Source organism: Chlorocebus sabaeus, chromosome 26, assembly GCF_047675955.1.
Source record: "Chlorocebus sabaeus isolate Y175 chromosome 26, mChlSab1.0.hap1, whole genome shotgun sequence".
Classification (NCBI taxonomy): domain Eukaryota; kingdom Metazoa; phylum Chordata; class Mammalia; order Primates; family Cercopithecidae; genus Chlorocebus; species Chlorocebus sabaeus.
The window spans coordinates 58,593,827-58,612,822 of record NC_132929.1 but is presented as its reverse complement, the minus strand read 5'-3'; positions in this window follow the sequence as shown (position 1 = coordinate 58,612,822).

The following is an 18,996-nucleotide window of genomic DNA, read 5'->3' as shown; positions in this document are numbered from 1 at the left end:
AAAGGCATTTCTCAGGAAACTTCTTTCTCATTTTTATCTGGGGATATTTCATTTGGCTGTATACTCTTCAAAGCGATCCGAAATATCAGGTCTTAGATTTCAAAAAAACAGGTCTAGCAAAGAGCTCCACGAAATACAGCTGTAACTCAGTGAGTTGAATTCATACATCGCAGCACAATTTCTCAGAAACTTCTTTCTACCTTTCATCTGAAGATGTTTCCATTGTCACCGTATGCTTCATTGGGAAAGAAATATCCCATTGAAGATTTGAAGAAAACTGTGTTAGCAAACTGATCAACGAACAGAAAAGTGTAACTCTGTGAGTTGCATTCACTCATCCCAATTCAGTTTCTCTGAACGCCTCTTTTCTGTTTTTATCTGAAGACATTTCCTTTTTCACTGTAGCCCTCAATGCGCTCCCAAATATCACTTTGCAGAGTCCAGGAGAAGAGTGTTAGCTAAGAGCTACATGAACAGAACGGTGGAACTCTGTGAGATGAATTCATAGATCCGAAACACATTTCTCAGAAAGCATCTTTCTCGTTTTTATCTGGGGATATTTCCTTTGGCTGTATACTCTTCAAAGCGATTGGAAATATCAATTCTACATTCCACAAAAACAGGACTAGCAAACAGCTCCACGAAAAATACAGCTGTAACTCAGACAGTTGAATTCACACATCACAAAGCAGTTTCTCAGAAAGACTCTTTCTACTTTTTATCTGAAGATATTTCCTTTTTCACTGAAAGCTTCATTGGGCAAAGAAATATCCCATTGTAGATTTGATGAAAACTGTGTTACCAAACAGATCAATGAACAGAAATGTTTAACTTTGTGAGTTTCATTCACACGTCACAATGCAGTTTCTAAGATCGCTTCTTTTCAGATTTTATCTGAAGATATTTCCTTTTTCACTGTAGCCCTCAATACGCTCCCAAATATCACTTTGTAGATTCCAAGAGAAGAGTGGTAGCAAACAGCTACATGAACAGAAAGGTGGAACTCTGTGAGATTAATTCAGAGATCAGAAAGACATTTCTCATAAAATTTCTGTCTCATTATTATCTGGGGATATTTGCTTTTTCTGTATTCTCTTCAAAGAGATCCGAAATATCAGGTCTTAGATTTCACAAAAACAGGACTAACAAACAGCTTCAGGAAATACAGCTGTAACTCAGTGAGTTGAATTCACACATCACAGCGCAGTTTCTCAGAAAATTCTTTCTACTATTTATCTCAAGATGTTTCCTTTGTCACCATAAGCTTCATTGGCCAAGAAATATCCCATTGTAGATTTGATGAAAACTGTATTAGCAAACTGATCAAGGAACAGAAATGTGTAACTCTGTGAGTTTCATTCACCCGTCACAATGCAGTTTCTCTGAACGACTCTTTTCTGTTTTTATCTGAAGATATTTCCTTTTTCACTTTAGCCCTCAATGTGCTCCCAAATTTCACTTTGCAGGGTCCAGAAGAAGAGTGTTAGCTAACTGCTACAAGAACAGAAGGGTGGAACTCAGTGAAATGAATTCAGAGATCAGAAAGACATTTCTCAGAAAACTTCTTTCTCGTTTTTATCCAGGGATATTTCCATTGTTTGTACACTCTTCAGAGTGATCCGAAATATCAGGTCTTACATTCCACAGAAATAGGACCAGCAAACAGCTCCACGAAATACAGCTGTAACTCAATGAGTTGAATTCACACATCATAAAGCAATTTCTTAAAAAACTTCTTTCTACTTTTTATCTGAAGATGTTTACTTTGTCACCATAAGCTTCATTAGGAAAAGAAATATCCCATTGTAGATTTGATGAAAACTCAAAAGTAGCAAATTGAACAAGGAACAGAAAAGTGTAACTCTGTGAGTTGCATTCACATGTCACAATGCAGTTTCTCTGAACGATTCTTTTCAGTTTTCATCTGAAGATATTTCCTTTTTCACTGTAGCCCTCAATGCGCTCTCAAATATCATTATGCAGATTCCAAGAGAAGAGTGTTAGCAAGCAGCTACATGAACAGAAAGATGGAACTCTGTGAGATGAATTCAGAGATCAGAAAGACATTTCTCAGAAAACTTCTTCCTCATTTTTATCTGAAATTATTTCCTTTGGCTGTATACTCTTCCAAGTGAACCGAAATATCAGGTCTTACATTCCACAAAAACATGACTAGCTAGCATCTCCAGTAATGCAGCTGTACCTCAGTGAGTTGAATTCCCACATCACAAGCAGTTTCTTAGAAAATTTCCTTCTACTTTTTATCTGAAAATATTTCCTTTGTCACTGTAGGCTTCATTGGGCAAAGAAATATCCCATTGTAGATTTGAAGAAAACTGTGTTAGCAAACTGATCAAGGAACAGAATAGTGTAACTCTCTGAGTTGAATTCACAAGTCATATTGCAGTTTCTCAGAACACTTCTTTTCAGTTTTTATCTGAAGATATTTCCTTTTTCACTTTAGCCCTCAATGTGCTCCCAAATATTACTTTGCAGATTCCAAGAGAAGAGTGATAGCAAACAGCTACATGAACAGAAAGGTGGAACTTTGTGAGATGAATTCAGGGATCAGGAAGACATTTGTCAGGAAACTTATTTCTCTTTATTATCTGGGGATATTTGTTTTTTCTGTATGCTCTTCAAGCGATCCGAGATATCAGGTCTTACATTCCACAAAAACAGGACTAGCAAACAGCTCCATGAAATACAACTGTAACACAGTGAGTTTAATTAACACATCACAAAGCAGTTTCTCAGAAAGCTTCTTTCTACTTTTTATCTGAAGATATTTCCTTTGTCACCGTAAGCTTCATTGGGCAGAGAAATATCCCTTTGTAGATTTGAAGAAAAATCTGTTAGGAAACTGATCGAGGAACAGAAACGTGTAACTCTGTGACTTGCATTCACACGTCACAATGCAGTTTCTCAGAACGCTTCTTTTCAGTTTTTATCTGAAGTTATTTCCTTTTTCTCTATAGCCTTCAATGCACTCCCAAATATCACTTTGCAGAATCCAAGAGAAGAGTGTTAGCAAGCAGCTACATGAACAGAAAGATGGAACTCTGTGAGATGAATTCAGAGATCAGAAAGACATTTCTCCGAAAACTTCTTTCTCGTTTTTATCTAGGGATATTTCCTTTGGCTGTATACTCTTCAAAGCGATCCAAAATATCAGGTCTTACATTCCACAAAAACAGGACTAGCAAACACCTCCACGAAATACAGCTGTAACTCAGTGAGTTGAATTCACACATCACAAAGCAGTTTTTCGGAAAGCTTCTATCTACTTTGTATCTGAAGATATTTCCTTTGTCAACGTAAGCTTCAATGGGCAAAGAAATATCCCATTGTAGATTTGAAGAGAACTGTGTTAGAAAACTGATTGAGCAACGGAAAAGTGTAATACTGTGAGTTGCATTCACACGTCACAATGCAGTTTCTCAGAACGCTTCTCTTCTGTTTTTATCTGAAGATATTTCCTTTTTCACTGTTGTCCTCAATGCACACCAAAATATCACTTTGCAGATTCCATGAGAAGAGTGTTAGCAAACAGCTACATGAAGAGAAAGGTGGAACTCTGTGAGATGAATTCAGAGATCAGAAAGGCATTTCTAAGAGAAATTGTATCTCTTTTCTTTCTGGGGATATTTCCTCTGACTGTATACTCCTCAATTTTATCCGAAATATCATGTCTTACATTCCACGAAAACAGGACTAGCAAACAGCTCCACAAAATACAGCTGTAACTCAGTGAGTTGAATTCACACATCACAAAGCAGTTTCTCAGAAAGTTTCTTTCTAGTTTTTATCAGAAGATGTTTCCTTTGTCACTGTAAGCTTCATTGGGCAAAGAAATGTCCCATTGTAGATTTGAAGAAAACTGTTTTAGCAAACTGATCAAAGAACAGAAAAGTGTAACCCTGTGAGTTGCATTCACACATCACAATGCAGTTTCTCAGAATGCTTCATTTCAGTTTTTACCTGAAGATATTTTCTTTTTCAGTGTAGGCCTCAATGCGCTCCCAAATATCACTTTGAAGTTTCCAAGAGAAGAGTGTTAGCAAACAGCTACATGAACAGAAAGGTGGAAGTCTGTGAGATGAATTCACAGATCAGAAAGACATTTCTTCAAAAATTTCTTTCTCGGTTTTTTTTGTGTGTGTGTAGAGAGTATGAGATATTTATTTATTTATTTTAATTTAATTAATTAATTAATTTGTATATTTATTTTAAATTAATTAATTATTATTATTATACTTTAAGTTCTAGGGTACATGTGCCTAACGTGCAGGATTGTTACATATGTATACTTGTGCCATGTTGGTGTGCTGCATCCATCAACTTGTCAGCACCCATCAACTCCTCATTTAATTCAGGTATAACTCCGAATGCAATCCCTCTCCCCGCCCCTCCCCATGATAGTCCCCGGTGTGTGATGTTCCCCTTCCTAAGTCCAAGTGATCTCATTTTTCAGTTCCCACCTATGAGTGAGAGCATACGGTGTTTGGTTTTCCGTTCTTGTGATAGTTTGCTAAGAATGATGGTTTCCAGCTGCATCCATGTCCCTACAAAGGACACAAACTCATCCTTTTTGGGGCTGCATAGTATTCCATGGTGTATATGTGCCATATTTTCTTAATCCAATCTGTCACTGATGGACATTTGGGTTGATTCCAAGTCTTTGCTATTGTGAATAGTGCTGCAATAAACATACGTGTGCATGTGTCTTTATAGCAGCATGATTTCTAATCCTTTGGGTATATACCCAGTAATGGGATGGCTGGGTCATATGGTACATCTAGTTCTAGATCCTTGAGGAATCGCCATACTGTTTTCCATAATGGTTGAACTTGTTTACAATCCGACCAACAGTGTAAAAGTGTTCCTATTTCTCCACATCCTCTCCAGCACCTGTTGTTTCCTGACTTTTGAATGATCGCCATTCTAACTGGTGTGAGATGGTATCTCATTGTGGTTTTGATTTGCATTTCTCTGATGGCCAGTGATGATGAGCATTTTTTCATGTGTCTGTTGGCTGTATGAATGTCTTCTTTTGAGAAATGTCTGTTCATATCCTTTGCCCACTTTTTGATGGGGTTGTTTGTTTTTCTCTTGTAAATTTGTTTGAGTTCTTTGTAGGTTCTGGATATTAGCCCTTTGTCAGATGAGTAGATTGCAAAAATGTTCTCCCATTCTGTAGGTTGCCTGTTCACTCTGATGGTAGTTTCTTTTGCTGTGCAGAAGCTCTTTAGTTTAATGAGATCCCATTTGTCAATTTTGGCTTTTGCTGCCGTTGCTTTTGGTGTTTTAGACATGAAGTCTTTGCCCATGCCTAGGTACTGAATGGTACTACCTAGGTTTTCCTCTAGGATTTTTATGGTATTAGGTCTAACATTTAAGTCTCTAATCCATCTTGAATTAATTTTCGTATAAGGAGTAAGGAAAGGATCCAGTTTCAGCTTTCTACTTATGGCGAGCCAATTTTCCCAGCACCATTTATTAAATAGGGAATCCTTTCCCCATTTCTTGTTTCTCTCAGGTTTGTCAAAGATCAGATGGCTGTAGATTTGCGGTATTATTTCTGAGGACTCTGTTCTGTTCCATTGGTCTATATCTCTGTTTTGGTACCAGTACCATGCTGTTTTGGTTACTGTAGCCTTGTAGTATAGTTTGAAGTCAGGTAGCGTGATGCCTCCAGCTTTGTTCTTTTGACTTAGGATTGTCTTGGAGATGTGGGCTCTTTTTTGGTTCCATATGAACTTTAAAGCAGTTTTTTCCAATTCTGTGAAGAAGCTCATTGATAGCTTGATGGGGATGGCATTGAATCTATAAATTACCTTGGGCAGTATGGCCATTTTCACGATATTGATTCTTCCTATCCATGAGCATGGTATGTTCTTCCATTTGTTTGTGTCCTCTTTTATTTCACTGAGCAGTGGTTTATAGTTCTCCTTGAAGAGGTCCTTTACATCCCTTGTAAGTTGGATTCCTAGGTATTTTATTCTCTTTGAAGCAATTGTGAATGGAAGTTCATTCCTGATTTGGCTCTCTGTTTGTCTGTTACTGGTGTATAAGAATGCTTGTGATTTTTGCACAATAATTTTGTATCCTTAGACTTTGATGAAGTTGCTTATCAGTTTAAGGAGATTTTTGGCTGAGACAATGGGGTTTTCTAAATATACAATCATGTCATCTGCAAACAGGGACAATTTGACTTCTTCTTTTCCTAACTGAATACCCTTGATTTCTTTCTCTTGCCTGATTGCCCTAGCCAGAACTTCCAACACTATGTTGAATAGGAGTGGTGAGAGAGGGCATTCCTGTCTTGTGCCAGTTTTCAAAGGGAATTTTTCCAGTTTTTGCCCATTCAGTATAATATTGGCTGTGGGCTTGTCATAAATAGCTCTTATTATTTTGAGGTACGTTCCATCAATACCGAATTTATTGAGCGTTTTTAGCATGAAGGGCTGTTGAATTTTGTCAAAAGCCTTTTCTGCATCTATTGAGATAATCATGTGATTCTTGTCTTTGGTTCTGTTTATATGCTGGATTATGTTTATTGATTTGTGAATGTTGAACCAGCCTTGCATCCCAGGGATGAAGCTCACTTGATCATGGTGGAGAAGCTTTTTGATGTGTTGCTGAATCCGGTTTGCCAGTATTTTATTGAGGATTTTTGCATCGATGTTCATCACGGATATTGGTCTAAAATTCTCTTTTTTTGTTGTGTCTCTGCCAGGCTTTGGTATCAGGATGATGTTGGCCTCATAAAATGAGTTAGGGAGGATTCCCTCTTTTTCTATTGATTGGAATAGTTTCAGAAGGAATGGTACCAACTCCTCCTTGTACCTCTAGTAGAATTCAGCTGTGAATCCATCTGGTCCTGGACTTTTTTTGGTTCGTAGGCTATTAATTATTGCCTCAATTTCAGAGCCTGCTATTGGTCTATTCAGGGATTCAACTTCTTCCTGGTTTAGTCTTGGAAGAGTGTAAGTGTCCAGGAAATTTTCCATTTCTTCTAGATTTTCCAGTTTATTTGCATAGAGGTGTTTATAGTATTCTCTGATGGTAGTTTGTATTTCTGTGGGGTCGGTGGTGATATCCCCTTTATCATTTTTAATTACGTCAATTTGATTCTTCTCTCTTTTCTTCTTTATTAGTCTTGCTAGTGGTCTGTCAATTTTGTTGATCTTTTCAAAAAACCAACTCCTGGATTCATTGATTTTTTGGAGGGTTTTTTGTGTCTCTATCTCCTTCAGTTCTGCTCTGATCTTAGTTATTTCTTGCCTTCTGCTAGCTTTCGAATGTGTTTGCTCTTGCTTCTCTAGTTCTTTTAATTGCGATGTTAGAGTGTCAATTTTAGATCTTTCCTGCTTTCTCTTGTGGGCATTTAGTGCTATAAATTTCCCTCTACACACTGCTTTAAATGTATCCCAGAGATTCTGGTATGTTGTATCTTTGTTCTCATTGGTTTCAAAGAACATCTTTATTTCTGCCTTCATTTCGTTAGGTACCCAGTAGTCATTCAGGAGCAGGTTGTTCAGTTTCCATGTAGTTGAGCGGTTTTGATTGAGTTTCTTAGTCCTGAGTTCTAGTTTGATTGCACTGTGGTCTGAGAGACAGTTTGTTACAATTTCTGTTCTTGTACATTTGCTGAGGAGTGCTTTACTTCCAATTACGTGGTCAATTTTGGAGTAAGTACGATGTGGTGCTGAGAAGAATGTATATTCTGTTGATTTGGGGTGGAGAGTTCTATAGATGTCTATTAGGTCTGCTTTCTGCAGAGATGAGTTCTATTCCCGGATATCCTTGTTAACTTTCTGTCTCGTTGATCTGTCTAATGTTGACAGTGGAGTGTTGAAGTCTCCCATTATTATTGTATGGGAGTCTAAGTCTCTTTGTAAGTCTCTAAAGACTTGCTTTATGAATCTGGGTGCTCCTGTATTGGGTGCATATATATTTAGGATAGTTAGCTCTTCCTGTTGAATTGATCCCTTTACCATTATGTAATGGCTTTCTTTGTCTCTTTTGATCTTTAAAGTCTGTTTTATCAGAGACTAGTATTGCAACCCCCGCTTTTTTTTTTGTTCTCCATTTGCTTGGTAAATCTTCCTCCATCCCTTTATTTTGAGCCTATGTATGTCTCTGCGTGTGAGATGGGTCTCCTGAATACAGCAGACTGATGGGTCTTGACTCTTTATCCAGTTTGCCAGTCTGTGTCTTTTAATTGGAGCATTTAGTCCATTTACATTTAAGGTTAAGATTGTTATGTGTGAACTTGATCCTGCCATTATGATATTAACTGGTTATTTTGCTCGTTAGTTGACGCAGTTTCTTCCTAGCCTTGATGGTCTTTACATTTTGGTATGTTTTTGCCATGGCTGGTACCGATTTTTCCTTTCCATGTTTTGTGTTTCCTTCAGGGTCTCTTGTAAGGCAGGCCTGGTGGTGACAAAATCTCTAAGCATTTGCTTATCTGTAAAGGATTTTATTTCTCCTTCACTTATGAAACTTAGTTTGGCTGGATATAAAATTCTGGGTTTAAAATTCTTTTCTTTAAGAATGTTGAATATTGGCCCCCACTCTCTTCCGGCTTCAAGAGCTTCTGCCGAGAGATCTGCTGTTAGTCTGATGGGCTTCCCTTTGTGTGTAACCCGACCTTTCTCTCTGGCTGCCCTTAAGATTTTTTCCTTCATTTCAACTTTGGTGAATCTGGCAATTATGTGTCTTGGAGTTGCTCTTCTCGAGGAGTATCTTTGTGGCGTTCTCTGTATTTCCTGGATTTGAATGTTGGCCTGCCCTACTAGGTTGGGGAAGTTCTCCTGGATGATATCCTGAAGAGTGTTTTCCAACTTGGTTCCATTTTCCCCCTCACTTTCAGGCACCCCAATCAGACGTAGATTTGGTCTTTTTACATAATCCCATACTTCTTGCAGGCTTTGTTCATTTCTTTTTCTTCTTTTTTCTTTTGGTTTCTCTTCTCGCTTCATTTCATTCATTTGATCCTCAATCGCTGACATTCTTTCTTCCAGTTGATCGAGTCAGTTACTGAAGCTTGTGCATTTGTCACGTATTTCTCGTGTCATGGTTTTCGTCTCTTTCATTTTGCTTATGAGCTTCTCTGCATTAATTACTCTAGCCATCAATTCTTCCACTTTTTTTTCAAGATTTTTAGTTTCTTTGCATTGGGTACGTAATTCCTCCTTTAGCTCTGAGAAATTTGATGGACTGAAGGCTTCTTCTCTCATCTCGTCGAAGTCATTCTCCGTCCAGCTTTCATCCGTTGCTGGCGATGAGCTGCGCTCCTTTGCCGGGGGAGATGCGCTCTCATTTTTTGAATTTCCAACTTTTCTGCCCTGCTTTTCCCCCATCTTTGTGGTTTTATCTGCCTCTGGTCTTTGATGATGGTGATGTACTGATGGGGTTTTGGTGTAGGTGTCCTTCCTGTTTGATAGTTTTACTTCTAACAGTCAGGACCCTCAGCTGTAGGTCTGTAGGAGATTGCTTGAGGTCCACTCCAGACCCTGTTTGCCTGGGTATCAGCAGCAGAGGCTGCAGAAGATAGAATATTTCTGAAGAGCGAGTGTACCTGTCTGATTCTTGCTTTGGAAGCTTCCTCTCGGGGGTGTACTCCACCCTGTGAGGTGTGGGGTGTCAGACTGCCCCTAGTGGGGGATGTCTCCCAGTTAGGCTATTCAGGGGTCAGGGACCCACTTGTGCAGGGAGTCTGTCCCTTCTCAGATCTCAACCTCCGTGTTGGGAGATCCACTGCCCTCTTCAAAGCTGTCAGACAGAGTCGTTTGCGTCTGCAGAGGGTTCTGCTGCATTGGTTATTGTTTACTGTGCCCTGTTCCCAGAGGTGGAGTCTACAGACACAGGCAGGTTTCCTTGAGCTGCTGTGAGCTCCACCCAGTTCGAGCTTCCCAGCAGCTTTGTTTACCTACTTAAGCCTCAGCAATGGCGGGCGCCCCTCCCCCAGCCTCACTGCTGCCTTGCCGGTAGATCACAGACTGCTGTGCTAGCAATGAGGGAGGCTCCGTGGGTGTGGGACCCTCCCGGCCAGGTGTTGGATATGATCTCCTGGTGTGCCTGTTTGCTTAAAGCGCAGTATTGGGGTGGGAGTTACCTGATTTTCCAGGTGTTGTGTGTCTCAGTTCCCCTGGCTAGGAAAAGGGATTCCCTTCCCCCTTGCGCTTTCCAGGTGAGGCAATGCCTCGCCCTGCTTCAGCTCTCGCTGGTCGGGCTGCAGCAGCTGACCAGCACCGATCGTCTGGCACTCCCCAGTGAGATGAACCCAGTACCTCAGTTGAAAATGCAGAAATCACCGGTCGTCTGTGTTGCTCGCGCTGGGAGTTGGAGACTGAAGCTGTTCCTATTCGGCCATCTTGCTCCGCCCTGTTATGCGTGAACTTGATCCTGCCATTATGATATTAACTGGTTATTTTGCTTGTTAGTTGATGCAGTTTCTTCCTAGCCTCGATGGTCTTTACATTTTGGTATGTTTTTGCCATGGCTGGTACCGATTTTTCCTTTCCATGTTTTGTGCTTCCTTCAGGGTCTCTTGTAAGGCAGGCCTGGTGGTGACAAAATCTCTAAGCATTTGCTTATCTGTAAAGGATTTTATTTCTCCTTCACTTATGAAACTTAGTTTGGCTGGATATGAAATTCTGGGTTTAAAATTCTTTTCTTTAAGAATGTTGAATATCGTCCCCCACTCTCTTCTGGCTTGTAGAGTTTCTGCCGAGAGATCTGCTGTTAGTCTCATGGGCTTCCCTTTGTGTGTAACCCGACCTTTCTCTCTTTCTGACCTTAAGATGTTTTCCTTCATTTCAACTTTGGTGAATCTGGCAATTATGTGTCTTGGAGTTGCTCTTCTCGAGGAGTATCTTTGTGGCGTTCTCTGTAATTCCCGAATATCAATGTTGGCCTGCCCTACTAGGTTGGGGAAGTTCTACAGGATGATATCTTGAAGAGTGTTTTCCAACTTGGTTCCATTTTCCCCCTCACTTTCAGGCACCCCAATCAGACGTAGATTTGGTCTTTTTACATAATCCCATACTTCTTGCATGCTTTGTTCATTTCTTTTTCTTCTTTTTTCTTTTGGTCTCTCTTCTCACTTCATTTCATTCATTTGATCCTCAATCACTGATACTCTTTCTTCCAGTTGATCGAGTTGGTTACTGAAGCTTGTGGATTTGTGACGTATTTCTTGTGTCATGGTTTTCATCTCTGTCATTTCGTTTATGACCTTCTCTGCATTAATTACTCTAGCTATCAATTCTTCCACTCCTTTTTCAAGATTTTTAGTTTCTTTGCGTTGGGTACGTAATTCCTCCTTTAGCTCTGAGAAGTTTGATGGACTGAAGCCTTCTTCTCTCATCTCGTCAAAGTTGTTCTCCATCCAGCTTTGATCTTTTGTTGGTGATAAGCTGTGCTCCTTTGCAGGGGGAGATGTGCTCTTATTTTTTGAATTTCCAGCTTTTCTGCCCTGCTTTTTCCCCATCTTTGTGGTTTTATCTGCCTCTGGTCTTTGATGATGGTGACGTACTGATGGGGTTTTGGTGTAGTTGTCCTTCCTGTTTGATAGTTTTCCTTCTGACAGTCAGGACCCTCAGCTGTAGGTCTGTTGAAGATTGCTTGAGGTCCACTCCAGACCCTGTTTGCCTGGGTATCAGCAGCAGAGGCTGCAGAAGATAGAATATTGCTGAAGAGCGAGTGTACCTGTCTGATTCTTACTTTGGAAGCTTCTTCTCAGGGGTGTACTCCACCCTGTGAGGTGTGGGGTGTCAGAGTGCCCCTAGTGGGGGATGTCTCCCAGTTAGGCTACTCAGGGGTCAGGGACCCACATGAGCAGGCAGTCTGTCCCTTCTCAGATCTCAACCTCTGTGTTGGGAGATACACTGCTCTCTTCAAAGCTGTCAGACAGAGTCATTTGCGTCTGCACAGGTTTCTGCTCCTTTTGTTTACTGTGCCCTGTCCCCAGAGGTGGAGTCTACAGAGACAGGCAGCTTTCCTTGAGCTGTTGTGAGCTCCACCTAGTTCGAGCTTCCCAGTGGCTTAGTTTACCTACTTAAGCCTCAGCAATGGCGGGCGCCCCTCCCCTAGCCTGGCTGCTACCTTGCGGTTAGATCACAGACTGCTGTGCTAGCAATGAGGGAGGCTCCGTAGGCATGGGACCCTCCCAGGCAGGTGTGGGATATAATCTCCTAGTGGGCCCGTTTGTTTAAAACACAGTATTGGGTTGGGAGTTACCCGATTTTCCAGGTGTTGTGTGTCTCAGTTCCCCTGGCTAGGAAAAGGTATTCCCTTCCCCCTTGCACTTCCCAGGTGAGGCCATGACTCGACCTATTTCAGCTCTCTCTGGTCGGGCTGCAGCAGCAGACCAGCACTGATTGTCCCACACTCCCCAGTGAGATGAACCCAGTACCTCAGTTGAAAATGCAGAAATCACCAGTCTTCTCTGTCGCTCGCACTGGGAGTTGGAGCTCTTTCTCATTTTTATCTTGGGATATTTCCTTTGGCTGTATAGTCTTCAAAGCGATCCAAAATATCAGGTCTTACATTCCACAAAAACAGGACTAGCACACAGCTCCACGAAATACAACTCTAACTCAGTGAGTTTAATTCACATATCACAAAGCAGTTTCTCAGAAAGCTTCTTTCTACTTTTTATCTGAAGACTTTTCCTTTGTCACCGTAAGCTTCACTGAGCAAAGAAATATCCCATTTTAGATTTGATGAAAACTGTGTTAGCAAAATGATCAAGGAATGGAAAACTGTAATTCTGTGAGTTGCATTCACACGTCACAATGCAGTTTCTCAGAATGCTTCTTTTCAGTTTTTATCTGAAGATATTTCCTTTTTCACTGTAGCCCTCAATGCACTCCCAAATATCACTTTACAGATTCCAAGAGAAGAGTGTTAGCAAAAAGCTCCGTGAGCAGAAAGGTGGAATTCTGTGAGATGAATTCAGAGATCAGAAAGACATTTCTCAGAAAACTTCTTTCTCGTTTTTATCTGGGGATATTTCGTTTGGCTATATACTCTTCAAAGCGATCCAAAATATCAGGTCTTACATTCCACAAAAACAGGACTAGCAAACAGCTCCATGAAATACAGCTGAAACTCAGTGAGTCGAATTCACACATCACAAAGCAGTTTCTCAGAAAGCTTCCTTCTACTTTTTATCTGAATATATTTTTGTTGTTACCGTAAGCTTCAATGGGCAAAGAAATATCCCATTGTAGATATGAAGAAAACTGTGTTAGCAAACTAATCAAGGTACAGAAATGTGTAACTGTGTGAGTTGCATACACACGTCACAATACAGTTTCTCAGAACGCTTCTTTTCAGTTTTTATCTGAAGGTATTTCCTTTTTCAATGTAGCCATCAATGCGCTCCCAAATATCACCTTGCAGATACCATGAGAGCAATGTTAGCAAACAGCTACGGGAACAGAAAGGAAGAACTCTGTGAGATGAATTCAGAGATCAGAAAGTCATTTCTCAGAAAACTTCTTTCTCGTTTTTCTCTCGGGATATTTCCTTTGGCTGTATACACTTCAAAGCAATCCGAAATATCAGGTCTTACATTCCACAAAAACAGGACTAGCAAACAGCTTCAAGAAATACAGCTGTAACTCAGTGAGTTGAATTCACACATCACAAAGCAGTTTCTCAGAAAGCTTCCTTCTACTTTTTAACTGAAGATATTTCCTTTGTCACCGTAAGCTTCATTGGGCAAAGAAATATCCCATTGTAGATTTAAAGAAAACTGTGTTAGCAAACTAATCAAGGAACACAAAAGGGTAACTCTGTTAGTTGCATTCACACGTCACAACGCAGTTTCTCAGAAGGCTTCTTTTCAGTTTTTATCTGAAGATATTTCCTTTCTCACTTTAGCCCTCAACGTGCTCCCTAATATTACCTTTCAGGTTCCAAGAGACGAGTGTTAGGAATCAGCTACATGAACAGTAAGGTGGAATTCTGTGAGACGAATTCACAGATCAGAAAGACATTTCTCAGGAAACTTCTTTCTCTTTTTTATCTGGGGTTATTTCCTTTGGCTGTATACTCTTCAAAGTGATCCGAAATTTCAGCTCTTACATTCTAGAAAAACAGGACTAGCAAACAGCTACACGAAATACAGCTGTAACTCACTGAGTTGAATTCACACATCAAAAAAGTTTCAGAGAAAGCTTCTTTCTGCTTTTTATCTGAAGATATTTCCTTTGCCACCGTAAGCTTCATTGGGCAAATAAATATCTCAATGTAGATTTGAAGAAAACTGTGTTAGCAAACTGATCAAAGAACAGAAAAGTGTAACTGTGAGTTGCATTCACACGTCACAAGCAGTTTCTCAGAACACTTCTTTCCAGTTTTTATCTGAACATATTTCCTTTTTCACTGCAGCCCTCAATGCGCTCCCAAATATCACTTTGTAGATTCCAAGAGAAGAGTGTTAGCAAACAGCTACATGAACACAAAGGTGGAACTCTGTGAGATGAATTCAGAGATCAGAAAGACATTTCTCAGAAAACTTCTTTCTCGTTTTTATCTGGGGATACTTCCTTTGGCTGTATACACTTCAAAGCGATCCAAAATATCAGGCCTTAGACTCCACAAAAACAGGACTGGAAAACAGCTCCAAGAAATACAGCTGTAACTCACTGAGTTGAATTCACACATCACAAAGTAGTTTCTCAGAAATCTTCTTTCTATTTTTTAACTGAAGATATTTCATTTGTCACCGCAAGCTTCATTGGGAAAAGAAGTATCCCATGGTAGATTTGAAGAAAACTGTGTTAGCAAACTGATCAAGGAAGAGTAAAGTGTAACTCTGTGAGTTGCATTCACACGTCACAATGCAGTTTCTCAGAAATCTTCTTTTGTATTTCTATCTGAAGATAGTTCCTTTTTCACTGTAGCCAACTATGAGCTCCCAAATATCACTTTGCAGATTCCAAGAGAAGAGTGTTAGCAACCAGCTGCATAAACAGAAAGCTGGAACTCTGTGAGATGAATTCAGAGATCAGAAAGACATTTCTCAGAAAACTTCTTTCTCGTTTTAATCTGGGGATATATCCTTTGGCTGTATACTCTTCAAAGCGATCCCAAATATCAGGTCTTATGTTCCACAAAAACGGGACTAGCAAACAGCTCCACAAAATACAGCTGTAACTCAGTGAGTTGAATTCACACATAAAGCTATTTCTCAGAAAGCTTCTTTCCACTTTTTATCTGAAGATGTTTCCTTTGTAACTGGAAGCTTCATTGGGCAAAGAAATATCCCATTGTAGATTTGAAGAAAACTGTGTTAGCCAACTGATCAAGGAACAGAAAAGTGTAACTCTGTGAATTGCATTCACACGTTACAATGCAGTTTCTCGGAATGCTTCTTTTCAGTTTTTATCTGAAGATATTTCCTTTTTTACTGTTGCCCTCAATGCGCTACCAAATATCACTTTGCAGATTCCAAGAGAAGAGTGTTAGTAAACAGGCACATGAACAGAAAGGTGGAATTCTGTGAGATGAATTCAGAGATTAGATAGACGTTTTTCAGCAATCTACTTTCTCGTTTTTATCAGGGGATACTTCCTTTTTCTGTATACTCATCAAAGCAATCCGAAATATCAGGACTTAGATTCCACAAAAACAGAATTAGCCAACAGCTCCACGAAATACAACTGTAACTCAGTGAGTTGAATTCACACTTCACAAAGCAGTTTCTCAGAATGCTTCTTTCAACTTTTTATCTGAAGATATTTCCTTTGTCACCGTAATCTTCATTGAGCAAAGAAATATCCCATTGCAGATTTGAAGAAAACTTTGTTAGAAAACTGATCAAAGAACAGAAAAGTATAACTTTCTGAGTTGAATTCACGTGTCACAACGCAGTTCGTCCGAACGCTTCTTTTCAGTTTTTACCTGAGGATATTTTCTTTTTCACTGTAGCTCTCAATGCGCTCCCAAATATCACTTTGCAGATTCCAAGAGAAGAGTGTTAGCAAACAGCTACATGTACAAAAGGGTGGAATTCTGGGAGATGAATTCAGAGATCAGAGAGACAGTTCTCAGAACACTTCTTTTTTGTTTTTATTTTGGGATGTTTCCTTTGGCTGTATACTCTTCAAAGCAATATAAAATGTAAGGTCTTACATGCCACAAAAACAGGACTAACAAACATCTCCAAGAAATACAGCTGTAACTCATAGAGTTGAATTCACACATCACAAAGCACTTTCTCAGAAAGCTTATTTCTACTGTTTTTCTGAAGATATTTCCTCTGTCACCGTAATCTTCACTGGGCAAAGAAATATCCGATTGTAGATTTTAAAAAAGCTCTATTAGCAAACTGATCAAGGAACAGAAAAGTGTAACTCTGTGAGTTGCATTCACAAGTCACAATGCATTTTCTCAGAACGCTTCTTTTCATTTTTTATCTGAAGATATTTCCTTTTTCACTGTAACCCTCAATGGCCTCCCAAATATCACTTTGTAGATTCCAAGAGAAGAGTGTTAGCAAACAGCTACGTGAACAGAAAGGTGGAACTCTGTGAGATGAATTCAGAGATCAGAGAGATATTTCTCAGAAAACTTCTTTGTCATTTTTATCTGGGGATACTTCCTTTGGCTGTATACTCTTCAAAGCGATCCGAAATATCAGGTCTTAGATTCCACAAAAACAGGATTAGCAAACAGCTCCACGAAATAGAGCTGTAACTCAGTGAGTTGAATTCACACATCACAAAGCAGATTCTCAGAAAGCTTCTTTCTACTTTTTATCTGAAGATATTTCCTTTGTCATCATAAGCTTCAATGGGCAAAGAAATATCCCATTGTAGATTTGAAGAAAACTCTGTTAGCAAACTGATCAAGGGACAGAAAAGTGTAACTCTGTGAGTTGTGTTCACACGTCACAATGCAGTTTCTAAGAATGCATCTTTTCAGTTATTATCTAAGATATATCCATTTTCACTGTAGCCCTCAATGCACTCCCAAATATCACATTGCAGATTCCAAGAGAAGCATGTTAGCAAACAGCTACATGAACAGAAAGGTGGAACTCCGTGAGATGAAATCAGAGATCAGAAAAACAATTCTCAGAAAACTTCTGTCTCGTTTTTATCTGGGGATATTTCCTTTGGCTGTATACTCTTCAAAGTGATCCTAAATATCAGGTCTAGATTCCACAAAAATGGGACTAGCAAACAGCTCCACGAAATAAATATGTAACTCAGTGATTTGAATTCACACAGCACAAAGCAGTTCCTCACAAAGCTTCTTTCTACTTCTTATCTGAACATGTTTCCTTTGTCACCGTAAGCTTCATTGGGCTAAGAAACACCCCATTGCAGATTTCAAGAAAACTGTATTCGCAAACTAATTAATGAACAGAAAAATGTAACCCTGTAAGTTGCATTCATACATCACAGTGCAGTTTCTCAGAAAGGTTCTATTCAGTTTTTATCTGAAGATATTTCCTTTTTCACTGTAGACCTCAATGTGCTCCCAAATATCACTTTACAGATTCCACTAGAAGAGTGTTAGCAAACAGCTACATGAACAAAAATGTGGAACTCTGTGAGATGAATTCAGAGAACAGAAAGACATTTCTCACAAAATTTCTTTCTCGTTTTTTTCTGGGGATATTTCCTTTGGATGTATACTCTTCAAAGGGATGCGAAATATCCAGTCTTAGATTCCACAAAAACAGGACTAGCAAACAGCTCCATGACATAGAGATGTAACTCAGTGAGTTGAATTCACACATCACAAAGCAGTTTTTCAGAAAGTTTCTTTCTATTTTTTATCTGAAGATGTTTCCTTTGTCATCATAAGCTTCATTGGGCAAAGAAATTTCCCATTGCAGATTTGAAGAAGACTCTGTTAGCAAACTGATCAACGAACAGAAAAGTGTAACTATGTAGGTTGCATTCACACGTCACAATGCAGTTTTTCAGAACGCTTCTTTTCAGTTTTAACTGAAGACATTTCCTTTTTCACTGTAGCCCTCCATGCGCTCCCAAATATCACTTTGCAGATTCCAAGAGAAGAGTGTTAGCAAACAGCTGCAGTAACAGAAAGGTGGAACTCTGTGACATGAATTCAGAGATCAGAAAGGCATTTCTCAGAAAACTTCTTTCTCATTTTTATCTGGGGATATTTCTTTTGGCTGTATACTCTTCAAAGTGATACAAAATATCAGGTCTTACATGCCACAAAAACAGGAGTAGCAAACAGCTCCAGAAATACAGCTGTAACTCGGTGAGATGAATTCACACATCACAAAGCAGTTTCTCAGAAAGCTTCTTTCTACTTTTTATCTGAATATATTTCCTTTTTCACCGTAAGCTTCATTGGGCAAAGAAATATCCCATTGTAGATTTGAAGAAAACTGTCTTAGTAAACTGATCAAGGAACAGAAAAGTGTAACTCTGTGAGTTGCATTCACACGTCGCTATGCTGTTTCTCTGAACGCCTCTTTTAAGTTTTTATCTGAAGATACTACCTTTTTCACTGTAGCCCTCAAATGTGCTCCCAAATATCACTTTGCAGATTCCACAGGAAGAGTGTTAGCAAACATGTACATGAACAGAAAGGTGGAACTCGGTGAGATGAATTCAGAAATCAGAAAGACATTTCTCAGAAAACGTCTTTCTCATCTTTATCTGGGATACTTCCTTTGGCAGTATACTCTTCAAAGCGATCTGAAATCTCAGGTCTTACATTCCACAAAAACAGGACTAGCAAAAGCTCCACGAAATGCAGATGTAACTCAGTGAGATGAATTCACACATCACAGAGCAGTTTTTCAGAAAGCTTCTTTCTACTTCTTATCTGAAGATGTTTCCTTTGTCATTGAAAGCTTCATTGGGCAGAGAAATGTCCCACTGCAGTTTTGAAAACAATTGTGTTAGCAAACTGATCAATGAACAGAAAAGTGTAACTCTGTGAGTTGCATTCACACGTCACAATACAGTTTCTCAGAATGCT